Source organism: Salvelinus sp. IW2-2015, linkage group LG4p (assembly GCF_002910315.2).
Source record: "Salvelinus sp. IW2-2015 linkage group LG4p, ASM291031v2, whole genome shotgun sequence".
NCBI classification, from domain to species: domain Eukaryota; kingdom Metazoa; phylum Chordata; class Actinopteri; order Salmoniformes; family Salmonidae; genus Salvelinus; species Salvelinus sp. IW2-2015.
In genome coordinates this window covers 13429885-13445114 of record NC_036841.1, presented here as the reverse complement: position 1 = coordinate 13445114, position 15230 = coordinate 13429885, and positions in this window count along the sequence as shown.

Here is a 15230-nt window from a genome sequence, read left to right as displayed (position 1 = left end):
ATCGGGCTCTCCTCCAGGTGCGACGACAGCGGCGGACAAACATCTGGACAGAAGGTACACCGACCTCTTCCTCCTGCTCGGGGAAGATTAGGGGCTGATACCCCAGGGAACACTCAAACAGAGATAGGCCCGTGGCAGAGCAGGGAAGGGTGTTGCGGGCGTATTCGACCAACACCAGCTGCTGGCTCCAGGAGGTGGGGTTGAGCTCATCTGGTAGGCTTGCGTCACTGGGCAGCTCTCAACTGGGTTTCCCTTTGTAGTCCATAATAGTTTGCAAGCCCTGCCACATCCGACTAACGTCAGAGCTGGTGTAGTAGAATTCAATTCAGACTCTTTACTCAGTACTTTGTTGAAGCACCTTTGGCAGCGATTACAGCCTTTGAGTATTCTTGGTATGATGCTAGAAGCTTCGCACACCTGTATTTGGGCAGTTTCTCTCATTCTTCTCCTCTGCAGATCCTCTGAAGCTCTTTCAGGTTGGATGGGAAGCGTCTCTGCACAGCTATCACATCAGAGAATCTTGTTTCTTATGGTCTTATGGTCTGCGAGTTTGGCAAACTCCAAGTGGGCTGTCATGTGCTTTTTACTGAGGAGTGGCTTCGGTCTGGCCACTCTACCAGAAAGCCCTGATTTGTGGAGTGCTGCAGAGATGGTTGTCCTTCTGGAAGGTTCTCCCATCTCCACAGAGGAACTATGGAGCTCTGTCAGAGTGACCATCAGTTTCTTGGTCACCTCCCTGACCAAGGCCCTTCTCCCCCGATTGCACAGTTAGGCCGGAAGAGGAAGAGTTTTGGTGGTTCCAAACTTCTTCCATGCAATAATGATGGGGGCCACTGTGTTCTTGGGGATCTTCAATGCTGCATAACAAAATGTGGAAAAAGTCATGGGATCTGAATACTTTCCGAATGCTCTGTATCTATAATCCGTATCTCTCCGTCCATCTGTCCGGATTCTAAAATGTGTGGTTATCTTTGTAGAAACGGTCTGAACCTAACATATTTTCAAAACTGGTACCTATTACTTGGCTGTGGTAGACGATGGTAGGTTATGTGGTACCATAGCTGGAGCTTGCATCCAGTTGGGAGAAAGTTTGGTCCAGGTGGTTTCTATACAGATATCCACACATTATACAATCTGGATGGACAGACAAGGAGTTACGGATTATAGATACAGTGCATTCGGAAAGTATTCACACCACTTGACTTTTTCCACATTTTGTTATGTTACAGCCTTATTCTAAAATGGATTAAATAAAATATTTTCCTCATCAATCTACACATATCACCCCATAATGACTAAGCAAATACAGTTTTTTTTCAATGTTTGCWAATTATTTATTTTTTTAAATGAAAGAGGTTTTATGTCTGTGTTGAAGCTACGGTGGCTCAAGAAGGACAAACAACAGAAATATTGCACAATAGTGATGATGATGATTATTATACTGATGATGCGAAGCAAGGCATTTCCTCCCCAGCAGAATCTTCTAAAAGTGCAAATTGTTTATAAAACGCAAGTTCAGTTTGGTGTTTATTTGATTAAAACTTTCCAAAGTGTTTGAGCTCATTTTAGTTTTTCCCTGTAAACATGTTGTGCTGAGAGTAGTGTGCTGTGCAGGGAGGATCTGAAGGCTTTGTCTCCCTCAATGTCACGGACAGCTTGTCACAAAGCCTGACAGCACTGCCACCAGTGACAAAACACACCAGCTCTGTTCACCTGTCACCGACGCCCATGTCTCCTATTCAGCCATCTCCAAGTTTGGCCCTCTTATTCTACTCCACCTGTGCAAGTGATAAATGACACCCTAATAGTATGTGTTTGGTGTAGAACACCTGTTTCCAAACCCAAACCTCTCGAAAGCCTACATTATAAAGAGAGCATTACATCAAATTCTCTGCTCTGGCCGCCAACTCACTGCCAATCACACAACCATAAGGCACAGAGACGCCAGCGTTCAACTTCAAAGTTCCGACATATTTTGAACTTATTTTGTCAGTATGCATGGGATCGAGGTAATTTGCATTTGCTCAGATGGGTAGGCAAGGCAGCTTGTTATTTTCTTTTGATTGACATTGCAGTGAACGGCACTACCCCTGAATGAGATCCAGGGGGATGGTAAGCGCACCAGAAAGGTGCAGCCTCCCCAGCGTGTGGATTTTGAAAGTTTTTAGATAATTGTTTAATTTCCCGCTGAGTTTTGAGGGTTGTTGTTCAGCAGAGTGGCCTTACATCTGTTTCTAAACAGTCAGGGGGGATCTTGTTTTGACGGAGGTGAAGTGAGGATTCAATAGAGACTTAGATTCCCACCACATACACGTATGTCTGATGTACTGGAAGCGCTCAGCAAGTTAGTGGAAGATAATTATTCTCAACCAAGTTCTCTCATGACCCATTTTAGATCTCTAAATTGGAAAATAGTCATGTTAGTTTTGCAAAAAAATAACTGCCCATACCAATGATTTATGGGCAGCTATTTAGGTACGTTTTCTTAGTTTGTATAACTGTCAGTTGGTTTCTATAGAATTCCAAGACCTATTAGTGTACCAGGATCTAACTGGCAAGCACGTAATACCCTCATGATATCAACTAATGGAACAATAAAAAAAATTATCCTTATGTGTTCACACCCTTTGCACCTTGGCTGTAAACCAATAGGATTTGTTGTTTTCTTCTGTCTGTTTTAATAAAAACGGCTGTGTGTAGTTTATTGTCAAAAACGGTATGTGTACGTACAGTGTGTACAGGTTGTTTAGATCTATGTCTTTGTGTGTGTGTTGGAAGGTGTACATAATTCATACATAATACCAGGGAGATTGATATTCAAATGGGCAGGTTTAATTTAGAAACGACAGAGTACATCTATTGGTATGTGTCCCAGCTTTCTGCTAGAATAGATGAAAGACTACATTTGCTGCATATTTTTGCAGGTGGGGTGGTGGATCGGTGGCATTTTGTCTTCCTTTCTGCACGCTAGGATTCTCTGCACTGAGTTATTATTCCACTGGTTTTTAATCCCTTACAAGGCATATACAACGTGGTCATATATTGGCAAAATGCTAAAGTTTGGGTTTTGGTAACATAACGTTTCTTCTAACTGAGACTTGTTGAAGGTTGTGGTGCAGACCAGCCTAATTAAAGAGAGAGAGAGAGAGAGAGAGAGAGAGAACAAGAAAGATCTGATGTTATGGTTATTCAGGCTAACTGTTTATATCTCAAATTATTCACGTTTGACAAGAGGAGAATAAATATACAGTCCGCATAAACACTATAATGATACAGGCACATGTCCTCTGTCACTCGCTCAGAAGGGATAAAAGTTGCAGCAGCCCCCTGATGTATCCTTTGTTAATTCAAGTAAGAAATACTGGAATATTCAACCCCATTATGAGAGATATTATGCTTCTAGTGATTTCTACTGTTCAGATGGGCAGAGAGAATCCCTAGTGGTGCCATGAGGCCTAACTGGGTGAGTTTCTGTTATGTTCTTCGTTTTCTCTCCCTCTAATTGCTTAGCCATTCATTTCTTCAAACATGCAAAAAAAAAAGAAAATGTTCAAACAGTTTAAATGTCTCGAAGATTCTTTGAAAGACCAATTCTGGGCTATATTGGGTAGTCAGTCAGTGAAGTGAATTAGTATTTAAAATGTTCAACATTTGTCTGGGTGCCATGACTCGGATCACACAGCTACTTGGGTTACTACAGAGAGGCGGGCAAAGGATGTACATTCTAACATAGTAGTGATTCTGTCGTCATATTTCCCTTCAGCATAAGACTTATTTGTCTCCTGAAGTGAATGCCAAGCATTCATCTTAACACGTTAATTGGGTCTTGAATCACTCTAACAAGCCGGGATTGAAAAGTCTGGTTCAATACCTTTTTTTTTTTACATTGTGATTGTAAGACACAATTATGCAAACCTCTGTGTCAATATTGATGAGCGGAAGACCATAGCAGTCCTTATCCCAGAGAGACCATGCACAGAAAATGGAACAATGGCAGAGGGAACAAGTGAGTTCCAACAGTTTACTCATCAAATGTTTACCACCACCAACACCTACCTGAGCAAAGAGCGATCACTCTCAAGCATAAGTCTGGCTGGTCAGTGAAATTGCTTTTGTGGGCTGTGTAAACAATGAAGGAAGCAGGAAAACGCTGCGTCACTTCTCAATTGAACAGTTTGCTGGATGAGGTCTAGCACTTCTAAACCCATTGACAATCCCAGCTCCAACTTGATGTTCGTCTGATCTTAAAGAGGATGATGGTCCATCAACATGTTGGATGGAGATTCATGCCGGTAATAGGAATACAGAGGTATTCACATATTTCACTGGTGCCAAACACAACAAGGCTGTGACTCACCTTCACTTCCAAGCTCTCCATAATGTGTTTACCCAGCCGAGGCAGGAAAAAGCCTGGGAAAACCCGTATGCCCTGGATGTCTTGTTTGGATGATGACCTCTGCATCTGGCTCCGGAAGGCCACGTCCCCCTGCTGCAGGAGCATGACACCCGACCTCTGTGGCTTATTAGCGCCCAGATAAAAATGTGGAGAAATGCCAGAGGATCCATTCATGCAGCTTTTAGAGAGAAGTCTGGCATAGGGAGAGTTTGCTCTTAACCTGCTGATAGCATCAAATGTAGAGGCAATTGTGTTAGTTTGTTTCACAGCATGTCAGCACCCAATGAATAAGAGATAGTGCTGTACTTAGTCAAAACAAGGCCAAAACTGACAACCGTTATCTAACAATTGTTTGCTGTAGGAACAGACCTTAAATATGAATGAATATATTTCTGTTCTACAGATAAAAATTGCCTTTACGGTATTAAGATTGAGACATTTTATTCACTTAAATATTTGTGAATTGTTTAGACAATAAAGCAGAAAAATTTGCACAGGCTTACATTACTACATACACCAAATGATTGCTCCAGTAACACTGCTGTAACAAATAAAGTATGAACTCAACCAAGGCTAACACAAAAGACACAAAGTTTAACTGACAGGAATGATTTTGATTGGCTCAGACAATAGAGATCTTGCATTGTGTCCAACGCAAAAGCTCACAACATGAGGTGAACGTCTTGAAAGAAAGCCATTTTGGTTTGTATGAGTCAGCTTTATGGCTATTGTGAGACAGTTTGGCAGCTTGACCAGGAACACACTCTGAAATGGTTTCTCTCAGAAGATTCTTGTCATTTGGAAACCATTGGAGGGAATAAATAGCAGTCAGTTGAGCTGAATCAATGTAACCCATCCAGTGCCGCCTCTAGCCTTTTGGGGGCCCTAAGCGAGATTTAGTCCAGGCCACCGGTCCCCTCCATTTTCATAATGATATCTGTGTGAGAGTGATTAACAAAATCAATGTGGGCCCCCTGGAGGTCAGGGCCTCTAGGCACATGCCCTGCATGCCCGGTCGGTAATCAGGGGATTTTTAAGCCTACTACAAGGTTTAGATAGCTGGCTACACTACCTTACCTAGCAATCTAAAAACATGTAGCTGACATGGGCAAATTGAGTGACTATCAGTGGCTGACATAGCAAGTGGAAAACTGGTGATGCTCTACTGGTGCGTAGTCTGCCTATAGGAAGAGGCGTCTCCGCAACCATCACATTCTAGCCAGACATTTCCTTAGGAAGAATGGAGTACAGTGCAACCCGTCATTCAGGGCAGGTGGGGCACTGTTTTGAGCCCCACCTGTTTAGCAAAAACAATTATATATATTTATATATATATATTGTTTTTTGTTGTCTGTTTTGCATGTTATTTAGAATTTTTGTAATTAAAAAATATATAAATAATTTAACACCTGGTAATCATGTCAGCGTGCACTGCGCCCAGCCCACCACAGCAGTCACTAGTGTGGAATGGGACAAGGACATCCCTGCCGGCCAAACCCTCCCCTAACCCGGATGACACTGGGCCAATTGTGCGCCGCCCCATAGGTCTCCAGGTCGTGGCTGGCTGCGACAGAGCCTGGACTCGAACCCAGAATCTCTAGTGGCACAGCTAGCACTGCGATGCTAGCTGATATGTCAGTCACGCGCCACTCAGGAGGCCCATTTTGCATGTTATTTTGGCGTAAATACATGTCACATATCAGTTTGCAAACGATGTAAAACATTTTTTATTTGAGTTAATAAAGTCGCATACAAAGATGCTCTCTTTTTTGCTTTCTTGAGTAAGACAGTTCCAAAATGAAAGGGTTTCATCCTAGCTTAGTACTTTCTGTGGTGGTGGGGCAGCCAGGGGAAATTACGGAGCGTAGCGGTTGGTAATTTTCTCTAGTTCCGCCGGGATTGGCTCAGTGTTCTGTAACTCATGGGAACACCACATCACTGCAAAATCTATGGGGAGAGCTCGAAAATTCAAGCCCCTTGGGTGCTGCCATAGAGTTACATTAGAAGTGCCCATCCAAGAAGGCTTAAGATCATTGGCCACAGATAAAATGATGTCAAATCACATTATATCTACCATAGTTTTGATTGGACTGATCATGTCAATGTCATACCTTCAAAATCTTAGCAAGCAAGCTAATAAAGCAGTCATTGTCATGAATCAAGTTGACAATCTACTAGCAAATCCTTTTTAATCCTTGTCATATGAAGATAAATTAAAGATAAAACTCATCGGCCATAAACATTACAGAACACGTTGGAAATCCCAAATTCAACAAAGAGTGGTTTGGAAGGAATCAGTGGCTAACTGCAAGTGTTGCCAAGCAATCACTACCATGCTATTCAGTGGAGTGAGTGTGTGGTCCAAGTATGGGTTTAAGGGTCTCTTTTCCAAGTTTAAAAGGATAAACATTCAACACCATGGGCCAGAAAAAGTTGAATACAATGGCCATGCTGTCATTCCAGCATGACTTCTGCCGCATTCAAAACAACTGGAAACTCGGAACTGGGAAAATCTCAGACTTCAGTGTGTTCAAGACAACTGGGAACTTGGAAAATATATATATATCCAACTCTGAATTCAAATCGGGAACTCGGGCCTCTTTCTAGAGCGCCGACCTGAAGTTCACTGACGTCATGATTCAACCTTGTTTTTTCCGAGTTCCCAGTTGTCTTGAAAGTACCTTAAATCTAGAGAATGCCAGACTTGGATGACAAAGTTTGATGACAAAATTAGCCCACAAAAAGGACCGCTGCGCCAACTTCCTGTACAAGTGAGCACAGCACAACTAGGTGAGTCCAAAAATGCATTGTGCTGCTATATAAATGACGTAGTATGCCAGGGAGAAATGTATACTGTAGCTAAGAAAGTAATACTAAGTGTATGTTGTGTTGTAAACTGGTTAGTATACCATGTGCCTCACCCTAATAATTTGGTCCCTTTCCCACGCATAACTTAGCCTACTGTTCTGACTTGGTGGTGCACATGTAGCCTGTTGGGACAGCTTCATGTAGGCCATAACAGTTTGTGGGCACCATTTGTCACCGTTATAGTGCAACTAATGTGTTGCTTAGTGTTGTGTTGTGTAGTGACTTTGCTGGCATGCATCGTCATTTTTGTTTGTTTTGCACCAGCAAGATTTACATACTAAATTCACCACTGAGTTTAATCAGAGGTAGAAACTCTTGTATCGATGGGGATTCCTACTGCAGCACATACTGTACAGCCACTATCTCCCAGAGGTTTACATGTATGATCTTGACTAGGGCTGTCATGGTGACCATATTACTGCCACACTGGTGGTCACAAGTCATGATTGCAGTTAAATTCCATGTGACRGTTTAGTCACAGTAATTAGGCTTCTTTCTCCAAGCACTGATGCTGATGATGGTCATTAGTAGCCTACCAAACTTGCTAACTGTCTGGCACTCTACTGTCCTCTAATCACTCTGACATCAATGCAAATGTATTCGAAAATCTAATCAAATACCTCAAATCAAATCAAATGTAATGGTCACATACACATGTTTAGCAGATGCTAATGCGAGTGTAGCGAAATGCTTGTGCTTTTAATTCCGATAGCGCAGTAATATCTAATAAGTAATCTAACGATTCCACAACAACTACCTTATACACACAAATGTAAAGGGATGCAATAAGAATAAACTCAGCAAAAAAAGAAACGTCACATTTTCAGGACCCTGTCTTTCAAAGTTAATTCGTAAAAATCCAAATAACTTCACATATCTTCATAGTAAAGGGTTTAAACACTGTTTCCCATATTTGTTCAATGAACCATAAATTATTACTGAACATGCACCTGTGGAACAGTTGTTAAGACACTAACAGCTTACAGATGGTAGGCAATTAAGGTCACAGTTATGATAATTTAGGACACTAAAGAGGTCTTTCTACTGACTCTGAAAAACACCAAAAGAAAGATGCCCAGGTTCCCTGCTCATTTGCGTGAACGTGCCTTAGGCATGCTGCAAGGAGGCATGTGGACTGCATATGTGGCCAGGGCAATGAATTGCAATGTCCGTACTGTGAGATGCCTAAGACAGCGCTACAGGGAGACAGGACGGACAGCTGATCGTCCTCGCAGTGGTAGACCACGTGTAACAACACCTGCACAGGATCGGTACATCCGAACATCACACCTGTGGTACAGGTACAGGATGGCAACAACAACTGCCTGAGTTACACCAGGAACACACAATCGCTCCATCAGTGCTCAGACTGTCCGCAATAGGCTGAGAGAGGCTGGACTGAGGGCTTGTAGGCCTGTTGTAAGGCAGGTCCTCACCAGACATCACCGGCAACAACGTCGCCTACGGGCATAAACCCACCGTCGCTGGACCAGACAGGACTGGCAAAAAGTGCTCTTCACTGATGAGTTGTTGTTTTGTCTCACCAGGGGTGATGGTCGGATTCGCGTTTATCGTAGAAGGAAAAAGCATTACACCGAGGCCTGTCCTCTGGAGTGGGATCGATTTGGAGGTGGAGGGTCCGTTATGGTCTGGGGCGTGGATAACAGCATCATCGGACTGAGCTTGTTGTCATTGCAAGCAATCTCAACGCTGTGCGTTACAGGGAAGTCATCCTCCTCCCTCATGTGGTACCCTTCCTGCAGGCTAATCCTGACATGACCCTCCAGCATGACAATGCCACAAGCCATACTGCTCGTTCTGTGCGTGATTTCCTGCAAGACAGAAATGTCAGTGTTCTGCCATGGCCAACGAAGAGCCCGGTTCTCAATCCCATTGAGCACGTCTGGGACCTGTTGGATCGGAGGGTGAAGGCGAGGGTCATTCCCCCCAGAAATGTCTGGGAACTTGCAGGTGCCTTGGTGGAAGAGTGGGGTAACATCTCACAGCAAGAACTGGCAAATCTGCTGCAGTCCATGAGGAGGAGATGCACTGCAGTACTTAATGCAGCTGGTGGCCACACCAGATACTGACTGTTACTTTTGATTTTGATATCCCCTTTGTTCAGGGACACATTATTCCATTTATGATAGTCAAATGTTTGTGGAACTTGTTCTGTTTATGTCTCAGTTGTTGAATCTTGCTATGTTCATACAAATATTTACGCAGGTTAAGTTTGCTGAAAATAAACGCAGTTGACAGTGAGAGGATGTTTCTTTTTTTTCTGAGATGATGTACATATAAATATATGGATGAGCGATGGCCGAGAAGCATAGGCAAGATGCAATAGATGGTATAAAATACAATTTATACATATGAGATGAGTAATGTAAGATATGTGAACATTATTAAAGTGGAATTTTTTTAAGTGACTAGTGATCCATTTACTAAAGTGGCCAATGATTTGAGTCTGTCTGTAAGCACCAGCCTCTCTGTGTTAGTGATGGCTGTTAAACAGGCTGATGGCCTTGAGATAGAAACTGCTTTTCAGTCTGTCCCAGCTTTGATGCACCTGTACTGACCACGCCTTCTGGATGGTAGCGATGTGAACAGGCAGTGGCTCGGGTGGTTGTTGTCCTTGATGATCTTTCTGGCCTTCTTGTGACATTGGGAGCTGTAGTTGTCCTGATCGCACCACCGCGCTACCGTCTGGAGAGCCTTGCGGTTGATGGCGGTGCAGTTGCCGTACCAGGTGGTGATACACCCCGACAGGATGTTCTCAATTGTGCATCTGTAAAAGTTTGTGAGGGTTTTAGATGACAAGCCAAATTTCTTCAGAATCCTGAGGTTGAAGAGGCGCTGTTGCGCCTTCTTCACCACACTGTCTGTGTCGGTGGACCGTTTCAGTTTGTCCGTGATGTGTACACCGAGGAATTTAAAACTTTCCATATTCTCCACTATTGTCCCGACGATGTGGATAGGGGCGTGCTACCTATGTTGTTTCCTGAAGTCCACGATCATCTCCTTTGTTTTGTTGACGTTGAGTGAGAGGTTGTTTTCCTGACACCACACTCCCTGTGGGCTCTCTCGTTGTTGTTGGTGATCAAGCCCACTACTGTTGTGTCGTCTGCAAACTTGAGGATTGAGTTGGGCGTGCATGGCGAAGCAGTCGTGGGTGAGCAGGGAGAACAGGAGGAGGCTGAGTATGCACTCTTGTGGGGCCCCAGTGTTGAGGATTAGCGAAGTGGAGATGTTGTTTCCTACCTTCACCACCTGGGGGGCGGTCCATCAGAAAGTCCAGGAAACAATTGCAGAGGTCGGGGTTGAGAACCAAGGACTTAAGCTTAATGATGAGCTTGGAGGGTACTACGGTGTTGAATGCTGAGATGCAGTCAATGAACAGCATTCTTATATAGGTACAGTGGCTTGCGAAAGTATTCACCCCCCTTGGCATTTTTCCTATTTTGTTGCCTTACAACCTGAAATTAAAATAGATTTTTTGGGGGGGGTTGTATCATTTGATTTACACAACATGCCTACCACTTTGAAGATGCAACATATGTTTTATTGTGAAACAAACAAGAAAGAAGACAAAATTACAGAACTTGAGCGTGCATATCTATTCACCCACCCCAAAGTCAATACTTTGTAGAGCCACCTTTTGCAGCAATTACAGCTGCAAGTCTCTTGGGGTATAAGCTTGGCACATTTAGTCACTGGGATTTTTGCCCATTCTTCAAAACTGCTCCAGGGTGTTTGAATATTTTTTTCTTTAATCAATGGCTTTTTTCTGGTCACTCTTCCATAAAGCCCAGCTCTTTGGAGTGTATGGCTTAAAGTGGTCCTATGGACAGATACTCCAATCTCCGCTGTGGAGCTTTGCAGCTCCTTCCGGGTTATCTTTGGTATCTTTGTTGCCTCTCTGGTTAATGCCCTCCTTGCCTGGTCGGTGAGTCTTGGTGGGCGGCCCTCTAATGGCAGGTTTGTTGTGGTGCCATATTCTTACCATTTTTTAATAATGGATTTAATGGTGCTCCGTGGGATGTTCAAAGTTTCTGATATATTTTTTTATAACCCAACGCTGATCTGTACTTCTACACAATTTTGTCCCTGACCTGTTTGGAGAGCTACTTGGTCATCATGGTGCCGCTTGCTTGGTGGTGTCCCTTGCTTAGTGGTGTTGCAGACTGTGGGGCCTTTCAGAACAGGTGTGTATTGAGATCATGTAACAGATCATGTGACACTTAGATTGCACACAGGTGGACTATATTTAAATAATTATGTGACTTCTGAAGGTAATTGGTTGCACCAGATCTTATTTAGGGAATTCATAGCAAAGGGGGTGAATACATACGCATGCACCACTTTTCTGATGTTAATTTTTTTAAATTATCTGAAAGAAGTGAATATTTTCATTTCACTTCACCAATTTTGACTATGTTGTGTATGTCCATTACATAAATTCCAAATAAAAATCTATTTAAATTACAGGTTGTAATGCAACACATTAGGAAAAATGCCAAGGGAGATGAACACTTTCGCAAGGCACTGTATTCCTCTTGTCCAGATGGGAAAGGGCAGTGTGCAGTGTGATGGCGATTGCATCATCTGTGGACCTGTTGGGGCGGTATGCAAACTGAAGTTGGTCTAGGGTGGCAGGTAAGGTGGAGGTGATAGGATCCTTAACTAGTCTCTCTAAGCACTTCATGATGACAGAAGTGAGTGCTACGTGGCGATAGTCATTTAGTTCAGTTATATTTACCTTCTTTGGTACAGGAACAACGGTGGCCATCTTGAAGCATGTGGGGAAAGCAGTCTGGGATAGGGAGTGATTGAATATGTCCGTAAACACACCAGCCGGATGGGCTGCACATGCTCTGAAGACGCGGCAAGGGATGCCGTCTGGGCCAGCAGCCTTGTGAGGGTTAACACGTTTAAATGTCTTACTCACGACGGCCACGGAGAAGGAGAGGGGGCCCACAGTCCTTCGTAGCAGGCCGTGTCGGTGGCATTGTATTATCCTCAAAGCGGGCAAAGAAGGTGTTTAGTTTGTCTGGAAGCAAGACGTTGGTATCTGTGACGTGGCTGGTTTTCTTTTTGTAGTCCATAATTGCCTGTAGACCTGGCCAGATACGTCTTGTGTCTGAGCCATTGACTTGCGACTCCACTTTGTCCCTATACCAACATTCCGCTTGTTTGATTTCCTTTTGGAGGGAATAACTACACTGTTTATATTTGGCCATATTCCCCGACATCTTTCCATGGTTGAATGAGGTGGTTTGCACTTTAAGATTTGTGTGAATGCCGCCATCTATCCACAGTTTTGGTTAGGGTAGGTTTTAACTTCTTAAAATTAAGCACATTAATCCACTTTACAGTGGGTGTAGAGCCTAACTGGCAAACATACGTGGCATGTGAGTTTCAAGTTTGGGGAAGAACATTTTCACCATAAAAATGCACCGTTATAATAAAAGCATTACATGCATAATCGCATTTACAGTCATTTTTGATGATGGTGATTTCCTGCTAATGGAACATTTGCGCTTATAGCCTACTGCTGTGTGCATATTTCTGTGCTTATAATGTAAAGAAGTAGCCTAATAGTTTATGAACATTTTAAGCTAAACGTTTTGATCAGTTGCGTCAGCTTCGTTGCGTAAAACATTTTTTTTATGCTAGTGGTTTTATTAATTTTGGATCTATCGCATCCCACAACTGTCCCAGACTTTGTTTGGAATATTTATTTATTTCTCGCACAGAATAGAATGTCAACTTTTGTACTATGGGGGATAGTAGATTGACATTGGTTTGTGCTTTTGCTGTTTGTTAGGCCAACTAATCTTGTTGGTTGACGAAAAGTAAATGTGGACAGTTCATCCAATATCTTCAATAAGTGCCTCAGAATTGGATAAGGACGTGTGCAGTTGCATCCCCAATGTGTCTGTCTTCACATGAAACGCTGCTTATACAGTATATGACAGTTAGGTTCTATAACCCTTTCAAAGCGGGTTAATGTGCTTAATTTTAAGAAGTTATTCGGCCAATTTAGTTGTGATACAAACATTAAACATGTAGGCCTATGGGCTAGGCTACATGAGGTATGTGACTATGATTCAAAAAAGTAGCAAAAAAGGCATAGTTTCTTATACTGGGCATCATTCATGTGATAATGTAACGATCGTTGTCGGAAGGATTGGACCAAGGTGCAGCGTGGAAGGCATTCATCATGTTTATTAATGTGAACCAGCAACAAAACAATAGAGAGTAACAAAACAAACGTGCAGCTTTGTAGTGCAAAAAGGCTACAATACAAAAACAAGATCCCACATACAACAGGTGGAAAAGGCTGACTAAATATGATCCCCACAATCAGAGACAAAGATAGACAGCTGCCTCTGATTGGGAACCATACCAGGCCAACATAGAAATGAAAAAACTAGAATACCCACCCTAGTCACACCCTGACCTAACCAAATTAGAGAATAAAAGGCTCTCTAAAGTCAGGGCGTGAAAGATAATATATAATCCACAAGTGACAGGCTAATATTGTCACCCATCACACTTTTCTTGATTTAATCTTGTCTTTACGTATACTAAATAATATATGTGTGACCTTTGTTTTGATTTAGATTGGACCAATATCATGAACATGTATCAAAACAGGGGCAGCGGGGAAAAATCCTCCTTCAGAATTTGTTTGGGCATCTCAAGCTCATTTCCTGCATTTCTACTAGGGCTGTCCCCGACAAAAAAAATATCTTGGTCAACCAAGAGTAGTCTTTTCTTTCAATCAATCGATTGGTCAAAATTTTCAAGTGTTTATTTTTCTACATATAGATACACACTACGTATTTTAATAAAATCAACTAGGCTATTTGTACTGAACTTGTCTGATGCTTTAACAGTTGCAGAGTATTTCACATGAAGGTGAATGATTGCTTAAAGTTAGGGCCCATGGGCACAGCCTTCATGATGGACAGTAACTGATGGTAACAGATTGTGTTTTCGGGGACATATACTGTACAAAGTAGTCATGAAGGGCCCCTCTAGCTATAGTGTCTGCAGCAGGTGTGATTGATGGAGCAAACACTGAGAGGCAGTGACAGCGTCAAGTCAGGCAGTGACAGCGTCAAGTCAGGAACAAAGGTTCCCACTCAACCACCACCTGAACCAACTCAGAAAACAACACGTGTACAGAACACTCTTTCTAGTCTGGGTACCAGTCTTTTTAGCGAACATTCCACTCCTGTCATTTGCCAAAGAGCCTGGCCTTTTGGCAATCTCAACGTTCAATACGCAGCCGGATTTATAGCGCAGTTGCTGATTGGTATTTGGAAACAACATTAATATTATCCAACCTGTGGTCAAATGGCTTACAGCAAAAATTAACCTTTTTCAAACACAATTTTCTTGTTGACTGCTTATTTTACTCAATAAAAAAAACACATTTAAGAAAATGACATGTCTAAAGATTACTTTTCAACATTGCCTTCACCCAAGCATTCTCACTACTTAGAAAAATGTAATCAAATCAAATACATTTTTATTGGTCACATACGGTTAGCAAATTTTAATGAGAGTGTAGCGAAATGCTTGTGCTTCTAGTTCCAACAATGTAGTAATATCTAAAAGGTAATCTAACAATTCCCCAACAACTACCTAATACACACACATCTAAAGGGGTGAATGAGGATATGTACATATAAGTATATGGATGAGCGATGGTAGCATAGGCAAAGTGCAATTGATGGTATAATATACAGTATATACATGTGATATGAGTAATGTAAGATACAGTTGGAGTCGGAAGTTTACATACACTTAGGTTGGAGTCATTAAAACTCGTTTTTCAACCACTCCACAAATGTCTTGTTAACAAACTACAGTTTTGCCAAGTCGGTTAGGACATCTACTTTGTGCATGACACAAGTAATTTTTCCAACAATTAATTACAGACAGATTATTTCAG